The following is a 19645-nucleotide window of genomic DNA, read 5'->3' on the forward strand; positions in this document are numbered from 1 at the left end:
CCCCCGATGTAGGCTGCTCCACAATAAAGTCCATTGATATAGACCACCAAGGGCAGGACGGAACAGGTAATGGTTGTAGAAAACCCATAGGTGCCACATGAGGAGTCTTGTAACGGGCACATACCTCGCAAGAGAGAACATAGTCCTTGGTATCCTTCAGGCAAGTTGGCCACCGGAAGAATCGGCTCAGGAACTCTTGTGTCTTCTGTACCCCCCTGTGACCAGCCAACTTGGAGTCATGTACCAACTTGAGGATCTGCAGACGGACGACCTCAGGGACATAGATACATCAATCTCTGAACCACATGCCACCCTTAAAGACAAGATTAATATCCACAGGTGGGTTGGCCAGAAATGCATCACTGTCATAGGCCTCCCTGCACTCCTTCCACAAGTACTGATCGTGGATAACTCCGATGAAATTGGCATCAGATAGAATGGTCTTGGACGGGGCTCCAGGTACGGAATCCACAGCATGGATTCGGGATAAAGCATCAGCCTTCCCATTACGAGAACCTGGACGGTACGAGATAACAAAGTTAAATTGATTTAAAAATAAGTTCGAATGAGCCTGACGAGGAGAAAGAAATCTAGCAGATCTAAGGAACTCTATATTGCGATGGTCAGTTAGCACTATGATCTGTTGTGCAGCTCCTTGCAGATGATGCCTCCATTCTTTGAAAGCCGCAATAATAGCCAGCAATTCCTTGTCTCCCACATTGTAATTCTACTCTGCTGAGGTTAGTCTACGGGAAAAGAAAGCACAAGGATGTAGCAGACCCTTCTCTTCAGTTCTTTGGGAGAGAATAGCCCCCAAAGCATTATCAGAAGTGTCCACCTCCACAATGAATGAAAGTGTTGGATCTGGGTGTATCAACAGCGGTGCTGATGTGAAACAAATCTTAAGCTGATCAAAAGCTTCTTGAGCCTGTGATGACCACTTAAAGGGCTTTTCCTTCTTTGTCAAGGAAGTAATGGGATGGACAATATCAGAAAAATTTCGAATGAAGCGTCTGTAGAAATTTGCAAAACCAATAAAACATTGGACCTCCTTAACATTCTTGGGTACCGGCCAGTCAAGGATAGCCTGAATCTTACCAGATTCCATGTTAAGCACCTGGGGAGAGATGATACAACCTAAGAACTGTATCTCAGAATGATGGAACTCGCATTTCTCTGGCTTAATGTACAAATGATTCTCTTTCGGACGTCTTAAAACAGTTTTGACATGTTCTTCATGTTCCTGTAAAGAGTCAGAAAAGATTAGTATATCGTCCAAATAGAGCACCACAAACTGGTCCAACAAATCTCTGAAAATGTCATTAGCAAGGTGTTGAAACGTTGCAGGGGCGTTACAAAGCTCGAAGGGCATCACAAGATATTCAAAATGTCCATACCGGCATCTGAATGCTGTCTTTCACTCATCCCCTGGACGAATACGCACCAAATTATAAGCCCCATGAAGATCCAGTTTAGAGAACACCTTAGCATGGCGGACTCTTTCCAGTAATTCGGGAATCAGAGGCAAAGGGTAACGTTTTCGTACGGTTACCTTATTGAGTTCCCGATAGTCAACACAGGGTCTCAGGGTCCTATCCTTCTTTTTTACAAAAAATATAGGTGCCCCTGCTGGTGAGGAAGAAGGACGTATGAAGCCTTTGGCCAGATTTTCATCAATATACTCCTTTAAGGCTTGAAGCTCAGGTGCCGCCAAAGGGTATACATTACCAAAAGGAATAGCTGCCCCAGGAAGCAGCTCAATGGGACAGTCATAATGTCTGTGTGGAGGAAGCTGATCTGCATTCTTCTTGTTACAGATGTCAGAGAACTCTTTATATGCTGGACGTTAAGAAAATACCTGTACATGTGGTTCCGTAGCCGTGGACTCAGGGACAGCTTCTGTTAACGCTGAGTTGTTCCTTGTTGGAAAGATAATCTCCTTGGTCTCCCAGTTGATAATTGGGTTCTGAGAACGCAACCAAGGAATGCCTAAAATCACAGGAAAATGAGGAGAAGAAATTAGCAAGAAAGAAAGTTGCTCCTGATGGTTAGGCTCCAACAAAATTTCAAGGGGTACGGTCTCCTGATCCACAGGCCCAGAGATTAAAGGTGACCCATCCACTGTTTCCATGGTAATTGGAGAGGCTCTTTGCTGAATTTCAATACCATGTTCCTTGGCAAATGCGATATCCATGAAATTGCCACCTGCACCAGAGTCAATCATAGCTGCGCTGGAAATCCACTATCCTGAACACAGGATCTTAATAGGGAGAGCAGTGAGAGTTCTTTTCCTTCAGCTCCTTGGGGAATTAAGTCATAGAAAGTGAATGGAATACACCGTTTAAAGGCAGGCTACATTCAGAGATGTCAGATTCATCATCACAGTTGTCATATTCCCTTACTGCTGCTAGCACCTTGTTAGGCCGTCTAGGACACTTAGGGCAATTGATCAAGAAGTGGTCAGACTGGCTGCAGTAGAAACATAGACTTTCACGAAGGCGATGCTCCCGGCGCTCATTGATCTCACGCCTCTGAACGGAATCAATTTGCATGGGCACCGCTTCCTCCTCCCGAGATGTTTTACCTGCAGGCTCTTTGGAAGGAAGGGAAAAGTTAGAAATACGGTTATATGCAGCAAACTTCTCCTGCCTACGCTCAGTAAGGCGAATGTCTATGCGCACACAATGCGGTATAAATGTCTCTAGCTCTTGTGGTGACTCAGAGCGAGCTAGTTCTTACAATACTAGACAGACCCCTTTTAAAAATAGGCAATTGTGCATAACTGTCCCAATTGGTATCTACCGCTAATCTCCTGAATTCAGTAGCATACTCAATAACAGAACGTTTAGCTTGGTGTAACGACAATAAAGCAGATTCAACGGTTGCACGGCGATTAGGGTCATCAAACATTAATGCCATAGCGGCCAAGAAATCATCCAAGTTATTTAACCCCTTAACGACCGCCGATACGCCTTTTAACGGCGGCCGCTAAGGGTACTTAATCCACAGCGCCGTTAATTAACGGCGCTGTGGAAAAAGTGAATAGCGCCCCCCAGAGTCAGATTTTCTCTGGGGTCTCGGTTGCCGAGGGTAGCCGAGACCCCAGAGAACATGATTCGGGGGGTTTTTACCGACCCCCGAGTTGCGATCGCCGGTAATTAACCGTTTACCGGCGGTCGCAACAAAAACAAAAAAAACGCGATTTGCCGTTTAATTTCTCTGTCCTCCGATGTGATCGCACATCGGAGGACAGAGAAATGTGGTCCCCGATGGCCCCCAATAGCCCCCCAATACTTACCTACCTCCCCCGGTGCTCCTCGTGTCTCCCCATGGGCATCTTTTTTCCGGGAAAAAATGGCGGGCGCACGCGCAGTGCGCCCGCCGCCCGGCACCCGGATGTTCTTTGGGGTCTCGGCTGCCGGGGGTAGCCGAGACCCCAAAGAACATGATCGGGGTCGGTTTGCACCGACCCCTGCTTTGCGATCGCCGGTAATTAACAGTTTACCGGCGACCGCAAAAAAAAAAAAAAAAAAACGATCAGTTATTTCTCTGTCCTCTGATGTGATCGCACATCAGAGGACAGAGAAATAGGGGGATTCGGGGACCCTATCATACTCACCCGGGATCCCTGGGTCCTCTTCTGTCTTCTCCTGCCAGCCGGCTTTTTCATCATGGCGGGCGCATGCGCAGTGCGCCCGCCATCTGCTGCCATCTGCCGGCCGGCAGGAGAAGACAAGTTGGGGCTAAAATTAGGGTTAGGGTTAGGGTTAGGGTTAGAGTTAGGGTTAGGGTTAGAGTTAGGGTTAGGGTTAGAGTTAGGGTTAGGGTTAGGGTTAGGGTTAGAGTTAGGGTTAGGGTTAGGGTTAGAGTTAGGGTTAGGGTTGGGGCTAAATTTAGGGTTAGGGTTAGGGCTAGGGTTAGGGTTAGGCTACTTTCACACTAGCGTTTTTTGGCTTCCGTCGCAATGCGTCGTTGGAGAAAAAACGCATCCTGCAAAAGTGCTTGCAGGATGCGTTTTTTCTCCATTGGCTTGCATTAGCGACGCATTGCGACGGATTGCCACATGTCGCATCCGTCGTGCGACGGATGCGTCGTGCTTCGGCGGACCGTCGACACAAAAAAAACTACATGTAACTTTTTTGTGCGACGTGTCCGCCATTTCCGACCGCGCATGCGTGGCCGGAACTCCGCCCCCGCCTCCCCGCACCTCACAATGGGGCAGCGGATGCGTTGAAAAAACAGCATCCGCTGCACCCGTTGTGCGGCGCTTACAACGCTAGCGTCGGTACGTCGGCCCGACACACTGCGATGGGCCGAGTACGACGCTAGTGTGAAAGTAGCCTTAGGCTTCTTTCACACTTGCGTCGGTACGGGGCGGTCGCAATGCGTCGGCCCGATGTACCGACGCACGTTGTGAAAATTGTGCACAACGTGGGCAGCGGATGCAGTTTTTCAACGCATCCGCTGCCCAGTCTATGTCCTGGGGAGGAGGGGGCAGAGTTACGGCCACGCATCCGCGGAAATGGCGGACGCGACGTACAAAAAAAAGGTTACATTGAACTTTTTTTGTGACGACGGGGGCTAAAGTTATGGTTAGGGTTGGGGCTAAAGTTAGGGTTGGGGCTAAAGTTAGGGTTAGAGTTGGGATTAGGGTTAGGGTTTGGATTAGGGTTGGGATTAGTGTTACGTTTGGGATTAGGGTTGGGATTAGGGTTAGGGTTGGGATTAGGGTTGGGATTAGTGTTACGTTTGGGATTAGGGTTGGGATTAGGGTTAGGGTTGGGATTAGGGTTAGGGGTGTGTTGGATTTAGGGTTTTGATTAGGGTTATGGTTAGGGTTGAGATTAGGGCTGTTTTGGGGTTAGGGTTGTGATTATCGTTAGGGTTGTGATTAGGATTATGGATCGGGTTGAGATTAGGGTTAGGGCTGTGTTGGGGTTAGGGTTGGAGTTAGAATTGGGGGGTTTCCACTGTTTAGGTACATCAGGGGGTCTCCAAACACGACAGCCAATTTTGCGCTAAAAAAGTCAAATGGTACTCCCTCCCTTCTGAGCTCTGCCGTGCGCCCAAACAGTGGTTTACCCCCACATATGGGGCATCAGCGTACTCGGGATAAATTGGACAACAACATTTGGGGTCCAATTTCTCCTGTTACCCTTGTGAAAATAAAAACTTGGGGGCTAAAAATCTTTTTTGTTGGAAAAATATATATTTTTTTTTATTTTCACTACTCTGCATTATAAATTTCTGTGAAGCACTTGAGCTTTCAAAGTTCTCACCACATATCTAGATAAGTTCCTTAGGGGGTCTAGTTTCCAAAATTTGGTCACTTGTGGGGGTTTCAACTGTTTAGGTACATTAGGGGTCTGCAAACGCAACATAACGCCCGCAGACAATTCTATCAAAGTCTGCATTCCAAAATGGCGCTCCTTCCCTTCCGAGCTCTGCCGTGCGCCCAAACAGTGGTTTACCCCCACATATGGGGTACCAGCATACTCAGGACAAATTGGACAAAAACTTTTGGGGTCCAATTTCTCTTGTTACCCTTGTGAAAATAAAAATTTGGGGGCTAAAAAAATCTTTTTTGTGGGAAAAAAAATATTTTTTATTTTCACTACTCTGTATTATAAACTTCTGTGAAGCACTTGGGCATTCAAAGTTCTCACCACATATCTAGATAAGTTCCTTGGGGGGTCTATTTTCCAAAATTGGGTCACTTGTTGGGGGTTTCTACTGTTTAGGTACATTAGGGGTCTGCAAAGGCAACATAACGCCCGCAGACAATTCTATCAAAGTCTGCATTCCAAAATGGCACTCCTTCCCTTCCGAGCTCTGCCGTGCGCCCAAACAGTGGTTTACCCCCACATATGGGGTACCAGCATACTCAGGACAAATTGGACAACAACTTTTGGGGTCCAATTTCTCTTGTTACCCTTGTGAAAATAAAAACTTGGGGGCTAAAAAATCTTTATTGTTAAAAAATATATATTTTTTATTTTCACGACTCTGCATTATAAACTTCTGTGATGCACTTGGGCATTCAAAGTTCTCACTACACATCTAGATAAGTTCCATGGGGGGTCTAGTTTCCAAAATGGGGTCACTTTTGGGGGGTTTCTGCTGTTTAGGCACATCAGGGGCTCTCCAAACTCGACATGGCGTCCGATCTCAATTCCAGTCAATTTTGCATTAAAAAGTCAAATGGCGCTCCTTTGCTTCCGAGCTCAGCCATGCGCCCAAACAGTGGTTTACCCCCACATATGGGGTGTCAGCGTACTCAAGACAAATTGTACAACAGCTTCTGGGGTCCATTTTCTCCTGTTACCCTTGGTAAAATAAAAATTTGGAGGCAAAAAATCATTTTTGTAGAAAAAATGTGATTTTTTTATTTTCACGGCTCTACGTTATAAACTTCTGTGAAGCACCTGGGGGTTTAAAGTGCTCACCACACATCTAGATAAGTTCCTTAAGGGGTCTAGTTTCCAAAATTGTGTCATATGTGGGGGGTCTCTACTGTTTAGGCACATCAGCGGCTCTCCAAACGTGACATGGCGTCCGATCTCAATTCCAGCCAATTCTACATTGAAAAAGTAAAACGACACTCCTTCTCTTCCAAGCTCTGCGGTGCGCCCAAACAGTGGTTTACCCCCATATATGGGGTATCGACGTACTCAGGAGAAATTGCACAACAACTTTTGTGGTCTAATTTCTCCTGTTACCCTTGTGAAAATAAAAATTTGGGGGCAAAAAGATAATTTTTGTAGAAAAAATGAGATTTTTTATTTTCACGGCTCTACGTTATAAACTTCTGTGAAGCACTTGGGGGTTCAAAGTGCTCACCACACATCTAGATAAGTTCCTTAAGGGGTCTAGTTTCCAAAATGGTATCACTTGTGGGGGGTTTCCACTGTTTAGGCACCTCAGGGACTCTCCAAACGCGACATGGCATCCGATCTCAATTCCAGCCAATTCTGCATTGAAAAAGTCAAACGGTGCTCCTTCACTTCCAAGCTCTGCGGTGCGCCCAAACAGTGGTTTACCTCCACATATGGGGTATCGACGTACTCAGGAGAAATTGCACAACAACTTTTGTGGTCTAATTTCTCAAGTTACCCTTGTGAAAATAAGAATTTGTGGGCGAAAAAATCATTTTTGTGAAAACAAATGCGATTTTTTATTTTCACGGCTCTACGTTATAAACTTCTGTGAAGCACTTGGGGGTTCAAAGTGCTCACCACACATCTAGATAAGTTCCTTGGGGGGTCTAGTTTCCAAAATGGTGTCACTTGTGGGGGGTTTCTACTGTTTAGGCACATTAGGGGCTCTCCAAACGCGACATGGCGTCCGATCTCAATTCCAGCCAATTCTGCATTGAAACAGTCAAACGGTGCTCCTTCACTTCCAAGCTCTGCGGTGCGCCCAAACAGTGGTTTACCTCCACATATGGGGTATCGGCGTACTCAGGAAAAATTGCACAACAAAATTTGTGGTTAAATTTCTGTTTTTACACTTGTGAAAATTAAAAAAAATGGTTCTGAAGTAAAATGTTTGCAAAAAAAAGTAAAATGTTCATTTTTTTCTTCCACATTGTTTTAGTTCCTGTGAAGTACGTAAAGGGTTAATAAACTTCTTGAATGTGGTTTTGAGCAGCTTGAGGGGTGCAGTTTTTAGAATGGTGTCACACTTGGTTATTTTCTATCATATAGACCCCTCAAAATCACTTCAAAGGTGATGTGGTCCCTAAAAAAAACATGGTGTTGTAAAAATGAGAAATTGCTGGTCAACTTTTAACCCTTATAACTCCCTAACAAAAAAAAAAATTGTTTCCAAAATTGTGCTGATGTAAAGTAGACATGTGAGAAATGTTATTTATTAACTATTTTTTGTGACATATCTCTCTTATTTAAGGGCATAAAAATACAAAGTTTGAAAATTGCAAAATTTTAAAAATTTTCGCCATATTTCCATTTTTTTTATAAATAATCGCAAGTAATATCGAAGAAATGTTACCACTAACTTGAAGTACAACATGTCATGAAAAAACAGTCTCAGAATCAGCGGGATCCGATAAAGCGTTCCTCATAAAGTGACACTGGTCAGAATTGTAAAAATTGGCTCGGTCATTAAGTACCAAATTGGCTCTGTCACTAAGGGGTTAACCGTGGGCCACGAGACTCAATCATCGGATTCACCCAGGTGAGCACTCGTGTGGTCAGCAGCATTATTACCAGGGGCAGAACTACCGCGGTCGCAGGGGTCACAGCTGCGACTGGGCCTGGAGTGCTTAGGGGCCTGCCCAGTCCAGCAAAGACTGGGTGGCCCCTAAGCACTGAGCTACAAAATTGTCCGCCGGCCCTTTAAATCAGTGAGTGGCTTTAAATGTGGCCGGCCAGCAGGTCCGCAATTCTACGCGGCAGCCTGCTATATGGTGCCGACTGCCGACCCTTTAACCCCCGAGTGCAGGGTAATCAGCGTTCATTACAGAACGGTGCCTCTCCTGCACAGCAGCACGGGAATGATGTCATCTGGGTGGGTGGGGTTACCGGGTGGGCAGAGATACAACCAATGCTCTCCTGTCCCAACTCCCGAAATAGGAGCTGCTGCCCGACAGAGTCCAGACTCCAGAGCGATCTCTGTGTTGGCAGCTCTGTGCCTCTCTGCAGGTTATCTGTGCCCCTCAGCTCTGTGCCACCCCCCACTGTTTGCCCCAATATGATCTCTGTGCCCCACGCTGAGTGCCCCAATATGATCTCTGTGCTCCCCGCTGTATGCACCAATATGATCTGTGCCCCCCGCTGTATGCACCAATATGATCTCTGTGCCCCCCGATGTATGCACCAAAATGATCTGTGCCCCCCGCTGTGTGCACCAATATGATCTCTGTGCTCCCCGCTGTGTGCACCAATATGATCTCTGTGCCCCCCGCTGTATGCACCAATATGATCTGTGCCCCCCCGCAGTATGCACCAATATGATCTGTGCCCCCCGCTGTATGCACCAATATGATCTCTGTGCCCCCCACTGTATGCACCAATATGATCTCTGTGCCCCCCGCAGTATGCACCAATATGATCTGTGCCCCCCGCTGTGTGCACCAATATGATCTCTGAGCCCCCCCGCTGTGTGCCCCAATATGATCTCTGTGCCCCGCTGTTTGCACCAATATGATCTGTGCCCCCTGCTGTGTGCACCAATATGATCTCTGTGCCCCCCGCTGTATGCACCAATATGATCTCTGTGCCCCCCGCAGTATGCACCAATATGATATGTGCCCCCCGCAGTATGCACCAATATGATCTGTGCCCCCCGCTGTGTGCACCAATATGATCTCTGTGCCCCCCGCAGTATGCAACAATATGATCTGTGCCCCCCCGCTGTGTGCACCAATATGATCTCTGTGCCCCCTCCGCAGTGTGCACCAATATGATCTGTGCCCCCCGCTGTATGCACCAATATGATCTCTGCGCCCCCCGCAGTATGCACCAATATGATCTGTGCCCCCGCTGTGTGCACCAATATGATCTGTGCCCCCCGCAGTATGCACCAATATGATCTGTGCCCCCGCTGTGTGCACTAATATGATCTGTGCCCCCTGCTGTGTGCACCAATATGATCTCTGTGCCCCCCACAGTATGCACCAATATGATCTGTGCCCCCGCTGTGTGCACCAATATGATCTCTGCCCTCACGCTGTGTACCCCAATATGATCTGTGCCCCCCCGCTGTATGCACCAATATGATATGTGCCCCCTGTGATCTCTGTTCCCCCTGTGATCTCTGTGCCCCCCAGCTATATGCCCCCTGTGATTTCTGTGCTCTTTGTGAGTGCGGCCCTCGTTCGTGCTTGGGTGTGCGTCTGCAGCCCTGGTCAGTGCAGGCAAACAGGAGAGCGTGTGCACACCAGGGCCTGTGCAGAAGTGTGAAAAGGCCGCACAGACACCTGAGCCTCACTCTGAACAGCGCTCTCCTCACCAATCCCCGGCCGGCATCCACTCCAAGTCTTCAGCACCTCCGACGCTGGCTGGACAGTGGACCCTCCTCATCCTCCTCCATCTCAGGTGAGTACCAGCATGAAATCTTTTTACGTATACGCAGCATTTGCAGTCTGACCTGTATACTGTGTACAGACTGCTGTATGTACAATATATAGGTGACACTGCTGTACATAATCACCTATATAATGTATATACAGAAGTCTATATTCATTATAGGTGACACTGTGACTAATGTGTATATACGTGATATAGGTGATACTGCTGTGTATATATAGTGTGACTATACACTGCAATGACAGTATCACCTATATAATGTATGTGCAGCAGTCTATATACATTGTATAGGTGAAACTGCAACTGCGGTATGTAAGTTATATAGGTTTTACCACTGTGTGTAATATACTGCGACCGCTGTGTATAGCCCATATAGGCCAGCCGAAGTGTGTGTGTTATATACACACACACATACACACTGCGGCTGGCCTATATGGGCTATACACAGCGGTCGCAGTATATTACACACAGTGGTATAATCTATATAACGTACATACCTCAGTCGCAGTTTCACTTATATAATGTGTGTGTGTGGGTCTGTATATATATATATATATATATATATATATATATTTATATATATATATATATATACACATACATACACATACACACACACCACTCTGATTGATTGTGATCAAAGTGTCGAAGGCTTTATTGGCCCAAGTGGCAACGTTTCGGATCAATAACAGAACATTTCTCTGATATGAAACTGAAATGTTGCCACATGGGCTAATAAAGAGTCCACTGTTTAAAGGGATTGTCTCCCACTAGGACAACCTCATCTTAAACTAAATGTTCAGCCCCAATAAAATAATAAAGCCTATACTCACCTCCTGTGCCGGTGCCGTTCCCACAGTGGCTGTTATGACCCCCTCGGGGCTGTGATGTGCTGTTGTGATGCCCGGCACCAATCAGCGCTGGTGTCGCTGTCTCCACCTTCGGACAAACTGAACGTGAAGAGGAAGTCCAGAATGAGAGTGTGAGTTTGGATCGGGATACCCTCCACGAGGCTGGAGGTTGTGGTCTGTATACAGATAGTGAACTTCACTCTTGTGAACACAGCCTACAACTAATTCTGTAATGGTGCATGTATACAAACGCAGATCGTGTTCGTTCGTGCGTGTCGCCATTTCTAATTCACCTATATATTTTGGCATGGGTGGGGGCCCCATTTGAAAGTTCGCACCGGGGCCCATAACTTTGTAGTTACGCCACTGATTATTGCACACAATACTTTGGATCTATCATTAGGAAAACGGTCAGCATGCACATCAAAATATAGCATACATGGATTCACAAAACCACAAAATTTGTCGCAATCACCATTGAATCTGAATGGGGGCAACATAGGTGGGCTAGCTGGTGGCGGTTTCCCAGAGGGTAAAGTCGCTTGTGCAGCTATTTGCGTGCTTATATCCTGAAAAGCCCGTCCATACTGGGACTCTATGCCAGCAAGTTTGTTTTCCTGGGCTGCCATGCGGGTGCTTAAGTCCTGCAAAGTCTGTCCAAACACTTGTTGATTGTGTTCAAAGCTTCCAAACTTCTTTTGCAGACCTTCCACATCTTTCTGCAGTGATCTAATTATGGAAAACACCTGCTCTAATCTGCTCTCTGCAGTCATTGTTCCAGGAGTCTCTTTTTTTTCTGGCTAGCGTCTCCTGTAATAATTATAGGGGATAACTCAGGAGACTCTTTGCGTGGAACAAGGCAACTACAGGACACAGTTTTATAAGTGGTAAAGTCTATATTATCACACGGTGATTCAAACAGCTGCAGAGAGAAACTCAAGTCCACAACACTTAGTGTAAATATAAAACGCAGCTTAGCAGTCTATAGGAAACAAGCTTACATGTCCAGCAAATGCAGATGGAAGTAAACACGAGCAGCAGATGAAGGAGGATTACTGGAAACTGGTGTATGCAGCAGGAACTCAGAGCAGAGTAGCAGGATCTCCACACAGGTTTACAGGCGCAGGTATATAGCCAGGGAGTCAACAAAGTCAGGAGCTGGATGCAAGGCAGAATACTCTAGCACAGACTGAAGGCTGGGGTGGAGTTTTATAGCAGGAAGACACAGTGCACATGAGACCAAAGACGCCATCTTGGAAAAGGGCAGTAATGCACAAAAGGTAAAAAATGTTCAGAGTCCTGACAGCAACATCCTTAAGCATGACCGGTTTGGCAGTGGGTCAGTAATGGTGTGGGGTGGCATTGCTTTGGAGGGCCGCACAGCCCTCCATGTGCTCGCCAGAGGTAGCCTGACTGCCATTAGGTACCGAGATGAGATCCTCAGACCCCTTGTGAGACCATAGACTGGTGCGGTTGGCCCTGGGTTCCTCCTAATGCAGGACAATGCCAGACCTCATGTGGCTGGAGTGTGTTAGCAGTTCCTGCAAGATGAAGGCATTGAAGCTATGGACTGACCCGCCAGTTCACCAGTCCTGAATCCGATTGAACACATCTGGGACATCATGTCTCGCACCATCCACCAACGTCATGTTGCACCACAGACTGTCCAGTAGTTGGCTGATGCTTTACTTCAGGTCTGGGAGGACATCCCTCAGAAGACCATCCGCTGCCTCATCAGGAGCATGCTCAGGCATTGTAGGGAGGTCTTCCAGGTATGTGGAGGCCACACACACTACTGAGCATCATTTCCTTGTCTTGAGGCATTACCACTGAGGATGAATTAGCCTGTAACTTCATTTTCCACTTTGATTTTGAGCATCATTCCAACTCCAGACCTCCGTGGGTTATTAGTTGTGATTTACGTGATCATTTTTAGGTTTTATTGTTGTCAACACATTCCACTATGTAATGAATAAAGATTTACAACTGGAATATTTCATACAGTGATATCTAGGATGTATACGGTATATATATATATATACACTCACCGGCCACTTTATTAGGTACACCATGCTAGTAACGGGTTGGACCCCTTTTGCCTTCAGAACTGCCTCAATTCTTCGTGGCATAGATTCAACAAGGTGCTGGAAGCATTCCTCAGAGATTTTGGTCCATATTGACATGATGGCATCACACAGTTGCCGCAGATTTGTCGGCTGCACATCCCAAAGATGCTCCATACAAGGCAGGATGGATCCATGCTTTCATGTTGTTTACGCCAAAGTCTGACCCTACCATCCGAATGTCGCAGCAGAAATCGAGACTCATCAGACCAAGCAACGTTTTTCCAATCTTCTACTGTCCAATTTCGATGAGCTTGTACAAATTGTAGCCTCAGTTTCCTGTTCTTAGCTGAAAGGAGTGGTACCCGGTGTGGTCTTCTGCTGCTGTAGCCCATCTGCCTCAAAGTTCGACGCACTGTGCGTTCAGAGATGCTCTTAGGCCTACCTTGGTTGTAACGGGTGGCGATTTGGGTCACTGTTGCCTTTCTATCAGCTCGAACCAGTCTGCCCATTCTCCTCTGACCTCTGGCATCAACAAGGCATTTCTGCCCACAGAACTGCCGCTCACTGGATTTTTTTTCTTTTTCGGACCATTCTCTGTAAACCCTAGAGATGGTTATGCGTGAAAATCCCAGTAGATCAGCAGTTTCTGAAATACTCAGACCAGCCCTTCTGGCACCAACAACCATGCCACGTTCAAAGGCACTCAAATCACCTTTCTTCCCCATACTGATGCTTGGTTTGAACTGCAGGAGATTGTCTTGACCATGTCTACATGCCTAAATGCACTCAGTTGCCGCCATGTGATTGGCTGATTAGAAATTAAGTGTTAACAAGAAGTTGGACAGGTGTACCTAATAAAGTGGCCAGTGAGTGTATATATATATATATATATATATATATATATATATATATATATATATATATATATATATATATATATTTGAAGATAGTAGAAGGAATATCAAGTTATGCTTACTGGGTTAGTACAGTTTTGAACATTTAGATAGATATTTATCTATTGTTATACAGAAATATAAAAGTAAATAATCCAATAAACACAGTGTTCGTGAATATGTCACTGTGTAACTGAAGTGTCCACTAGTAGACGTGTGTAGCACACAAGGATTAAGGCAGAGAGTAGTGTCAGGATGTCCTGCCATCCCGCATGGGGAGAGGGAGAAATGTAGTCATAACCTGGGCACCGGACCCATCCTTTTCTAGAAGAAATGAGGAATAAATGGAACAGTGGTTGTTAGTTAAATCCATGCACCAGATTATTAATCTGCACTACACAAGCGTAAAAGAGAGATAGTGTGATAAATAATCAGCAGGAATGAAGAGGTTCCTTTTAGCTGCTAAAGGTGCACATCAAGGTTATGTAGGGTGCTCAGAAGTCTTGAATTCCTACAATGAAATTATAGATTAATCGACAAAAAAAAGAAAAAAGACGGAGCGGCACTGTCCTGTCACAGAGGTATTTATAAGACTGCTATTGCGGTGTCTTTGTGTGCAGCTGTGGACTGTCCAGCCATAGAATCCAGACCTTGGGTGCACCTCTGACGTAAAACATTCATCGATACGATCCTTATATGAGAAAAACTGAGGGCACTCACCAGTCTTCACTAGATTCAATCCTTTATTAGTCACATATCCAGATAAAATTCATGGCCGGGAATGAAGGAGCCGAAGCTCGTGTGAGCAGGGGAGAACACCAACGACCGCCGTTTCGTGCTGTGCTTGCGCTTCTACGGGTACCCGTAGCACAGCTCGAAACGGCCGTCGTTTGTGTTCTCCCCTGCTCACACGAGTTTCGGCTCCTTCGTTCCCGGCCATGAATTTTATCTGGATATGTGACTAATAAAGGAGAAATTATAGATTAGTAGATTGGCTGAGTGTACCTGCTGTCCGGCATGTGTAGCTTGATCTTGGTGCAGCAGCACAGCCCCGGCCGGTGGTGTGTGCTGAGAACATGTTTCCTGCATCTCTCAATACAACAAGCCCTCGCCTAATGAGAGGTAGCACAAATTTCATAAGCAGATTATTAGCCCACATTGGTGTTAGTCTTAGTTTATATTAATCATGAGGAATGCATTTTTTCAAAATATGTTTTTACATCTTGACAATTCCTTATACCTGTAAAAAGTTATGGGAGATTAGGGCCTCGATTCATCAAAGCAATTTCATCAGAATTCTGGAGTAAATCATTTTGAAAAATCACAAACTTTTTGCAGATTTTAGAGTTGAGAAAATATTTTGTGAGTTTTGACATTTTCCTGCCATTGTGTCTTTCTGCAGAATGGGCAGAGATGAGGTAGGACAGGGGCATTATGCTACCGCTCATCTAATCCATGACGAGCTGTGGTATTTCCTATGCCAGAAATTTTACTCTAATCAGAGATTGGAGTAACATTTCTGGCTTGATGCATGGAGGTGCACATCGTTCATCAGACGCTCCTAATTTATGAAGAGACATGCACTTCCTTACGAATCAGGAGCATCTGGTGCCACCATGCCCCCTGAGTAATACCAGTGAGAAAATCTCCAGTATTGATGAATCTAGTTGTCTAGAATGAATACCAAGGCATGCTAAGTGGGTCAGTAATGTTTTAAAGATCTAGAAAGAACTGTGAAACTGAAATCTACAAGCCTTATGGCAGGTAACATTCTATAGCTACAGGAAAAAAAGACTTGGGTTGCACTTTCAAATATTATACACTTACCAAAAGTGAACAATAGTTTTTGAGTTGAATAGAGAAAATACTTCAGCACTCAACTTGGAAAATCATGCAGTAATTTTATTAATTAGACCCAAATGGAAAAGAGAAAAATAACTTCCAACGTTTCAGTCACGCTCGGCCGTTTTCAAGGTATTTCTGTACAAAGTTACCCAAAAATTATACAATTAGGAAACAATGCATAATAAATAATTATATAAACTAAAAGCACAAACAGATACTGTCCTAAGTATAACACATCTTGATTTATAATAGACAGGATATATCATATAAAGCTATATGGCAAAGATACAGTTCAGTTACTGAAAGATCCATTGGGTACAGAGTGTCCCAGGAGGGGTACAATTAGTCAATAATAATAATATCATTGTTGAGTAATAGATCCAAAAGAGGCTAAACAAAAACAATATATAAAAATAGGAATAAGCTGATATCAATATGGTGAAAAAAGGATCTGTAGAATAAAAAAGGGGAACAATAGTTTGGGAGACGTGAAAACAAGCGACCAACATACACAATGTATAAGATGAATTGTTGTAAATAAGAAGCCACAAAGCCCTGAATACCAGGATAAAAAGCAATGAATAGTAGATTACAGTATGCACATTGGTAGGATTACCTGTCAGTGAAGGGGTCCAAATGGAAAAAGCAAAGTAAGATAATTGAAGGACATGATGTGGAACAAAAAGAGGCAGGAAGCAGGGAAACAGAGAGACACAACTACCTTGTAAATAGGTCATTTATAAAAAAGGAAAAGAGACACAATTAGTAAGTACACCTTTGTATATTCAGCATAAGAGAAACATAGGACAAATGTTCAAAAATAAAAAATCACAGCACAACCTCGTATGCCCAATTTAGACCTCGAGGAAAAAGTGTCTTTAGGGTGTAAATCCATACGTTTTTTAATACAGTCCCCACCCCATCTATTATTATTATTATTTATTATAGCGCCATTTATTCCATGGTGCTTTACATGTGAGGAGGGGTGTTGTGAATTCTGCTTTTGGGCTCCCTCCGGTGGTTGTAGGTGGTAATGCAGTTGCCCCTGAGTTGCAGTCCTGGTCAGGTGTATCTGCTGATTGCAGATCTGACTGGGGTATTTAGGCGTGTATTTGCCTTTCTGCCAAATCAGCAAAGATAAGTGTCTGGTTCTTTTTCCCTGTGGCACACATGTTGTGTGCTTCACAGTTCAGTGCTATTCTTTGTGTTTTCTTCTCCAGCTTAGATTGTGTCTTCTGGTTGTGTCGAGGTGTCTAGGGAGTGTTAGGCACACCCCACGGCTACTTCTAGTTGCGGTGTTAGTTCAGGATTGCGGTCAGTACAGGTTCCACCGACTCCAGAGAAAGTTTCATGCGGCTCCAAGGTCATCACCAGCTCATAACAGTACAACTGGCCCATAATGAGTTAAATGCATCTCAGAAGAAGGGAAGAAAAGTGTTGAGCCTTTTTTTTCTGCAGTCTGATTTGTCTTTTTTTCCCTCTTTATTTATGGGTGGCTGAGGAGTCTTGTGCCAGCATGGAAGTTCAGGAATTAGCTTCTCGTGTAGACCAGCTTGCTGCAAGGGTACAGGGTATTTCTGATTATATTGTTCAGACTCCAGCTTTAGAACCGAAGATTCCTACTCCTGATTTGTTTTTTGGTGATAGGTCCAAATTTTGGGGGTTTAAAAATAATTGTAAATTGTTTTTTGCTCTGAGACCGCGATCCTCCGGTGATTCCATTCAGCAGGTTAAAATTGTCATCTCCCTACTGCGTGGTGATCCACAGGATTGGGCATTTTCCCTGGAATCTGGGAATCTGGCCTTGCTTAATGTAGATTCCTTTTTTCAGGCTTTAGGTTTATTATATGATGAACCTAATTCTGTGGATCAAGCGGAGACAACCTTGTTGGCCCTGTCTCAGGGTCAAGAGGCGGCAGAATTGTTTTGTCAGAAATTTAGAAAATGGTCTGTGTTGACTAAATGGAATGATGATGCTTTGGCGGCAATTTTCAGAAAGGGTCTTTCTGAATCCGTTAAAGATGTTATGGTGGGGTTTCCCACGCCTTCCGGTCTGAGTGATTCTATGTCTCTGGCCATTCAGATTGATCGGCGCTTGCGGGAGCGTAGAACTGTGCACGCTGTGGCGTCGTCCTCAGAGCCAATTCCTGAGCCAATGCAGTGTGATAGGATTTTGTCTAGAACAGAACGACAAGGATTCAGACGTCAGAATGGGTTGTGTTATTATTGTGGTGATGCTTCTCATGTAATTTCAGTCTGCCCTAAGCGGACAAAGAGGATCGCTACCATCAGTACTGTACAACCTAAATTTCTGTTATCGGTGTCCTTGATTTGCTCATTGTCATCATTCTCTGTCATGGCGTTTGTGGATTCAGGCGCCGCCTTGAACTTAATGGATTTTGAGTTTGCCAGGTATTGTGGTTTTCCCTTGCAGCCTTTGCAGAACCCTATTCCTTTAAGGGGGATTGATGCTACACCTTTGGCTAAAAATAAGCCCCAGTTTTGGACACAGGTGACCATGCACATGGCGCCAGCCCATCAGGAAGATTGTCGATTTCTGGTGTTGCATAATTTGCATGATGTTATCGTGCTGGGTTTCCCGTGGTTGCAGGTACATAATCCTGTATTGGATTGGAAATCTATGTCTGTGACTAGTTGGGGTTGTCAGGGGGTTCATAATGATGTTCCTTTGATGTCAATCTCCTCTTCTTCCTCTTCTGAAATTCCAGAGTTTTTGTCTGATTTTCAGGATGTATTCGATGAGCCCAAGTCCAGTTCCCTTCCACCGCACAGGGACTGTGATTGTGCTATTGACTTGATTCCGGGCAGTAAGTTTCCTAAGGGTCGGCTTTTCAACCTGTCTGTGCCTGAACATACCGCCATGCGGAGTTATGTTAAGGAGTCTTTGGAGAAAGGGCATATTCGACCATCTTCTTCACCGTTAGGAGCAGGTTTTTTTTGTTGCTAAGAAGGATGGCTCCTTGAGACCTTGTATTGATTATCGCCTCTTGAATAAGATCATGGTCAAGTTTCAATACCCTTTACCTTTGCTTTCCGATTTGTTTGCTAGGATTAAGGGGGCTAGTTGGTTTACTAAGATTGACCTTCGGGGGGCATATAATCTTGTTCGTATTAAACAGGGTGATGAATGGAAAACTGCGTTTAATACGCCCGAAGGCCATTTTGAATACCTTGTGATGCCATTCGGGCTCACTAACGCTCCATCTGTTTTTCAATCCTTCATGCATGATATCTTCCGGACTTATATTGATAAATTCTTGATTGTATACTTGCATGATATTTTGATTTTTTCTGATGATTGGAAGTCTCATGTGGAACAGGTCAGGATGGTATTTCAGATCCTTCGTGACAATGCTTTGTTTGTGAAGGGGTCTAAGTGTCTCTTTGGGGTGCAGAAGGTTTCTTTTTTGGGCTTTATTTTTTCTCCCTCATCTGTGGAGATGGATCCGGTTAAGGTTCAGGCCATTCATGATTGGATTCAACCTACATCCGTGAAGAGCCTTCAGTAATTTTTGGGTTTTGCAAATTTTTATCGCCGTTTCATTGCTAACTTCTCCAGCGTGGTTAAACCCTTGACTGATTTGACGAAAAAAGGCGCTGATGTGGCGAATTGGTCCTCTGTGGCTGTCTCTGCCTTTCAGGAGCTTAAACGCCGATTTACTTCTGCTCCGGTGTTGCGCCAACCAGATGTTTCTCTTCCGTTTCAGGTTGAGATTGATGCTTCTGAGATTGGGGCAGGGGCCGCTTTGTCTCAGAGGGATTCTGTTGGTTCTTTGATGAAACCGTGTGCCTTCTTCTCCCGCAAGTTTTCTCCTGCTGAACGCAATTATGATGTCAGCAATCGGGAGTTGTTGGCTATGAAGTGGGCGTTTGAGGAGTGGCGACATTGGCTTGAGGGAGCTAAGCACCATATTTTGGTC

Source organism: Ranitomeya variabilis, chromosome 2, assembly GCF_051348905.1.
Source record: "Ranitomeya variabilis isolate aRanVar5 chromosome 2, aRanVar5.hap1, whole genome shotgun sequence".
Lineage (NCBI taxonomy): Eukaryota > Metazoa > Chordata > Amphibia > Anura > Dendrobatidae > Ranitomeya > Ranitomeya variabilis.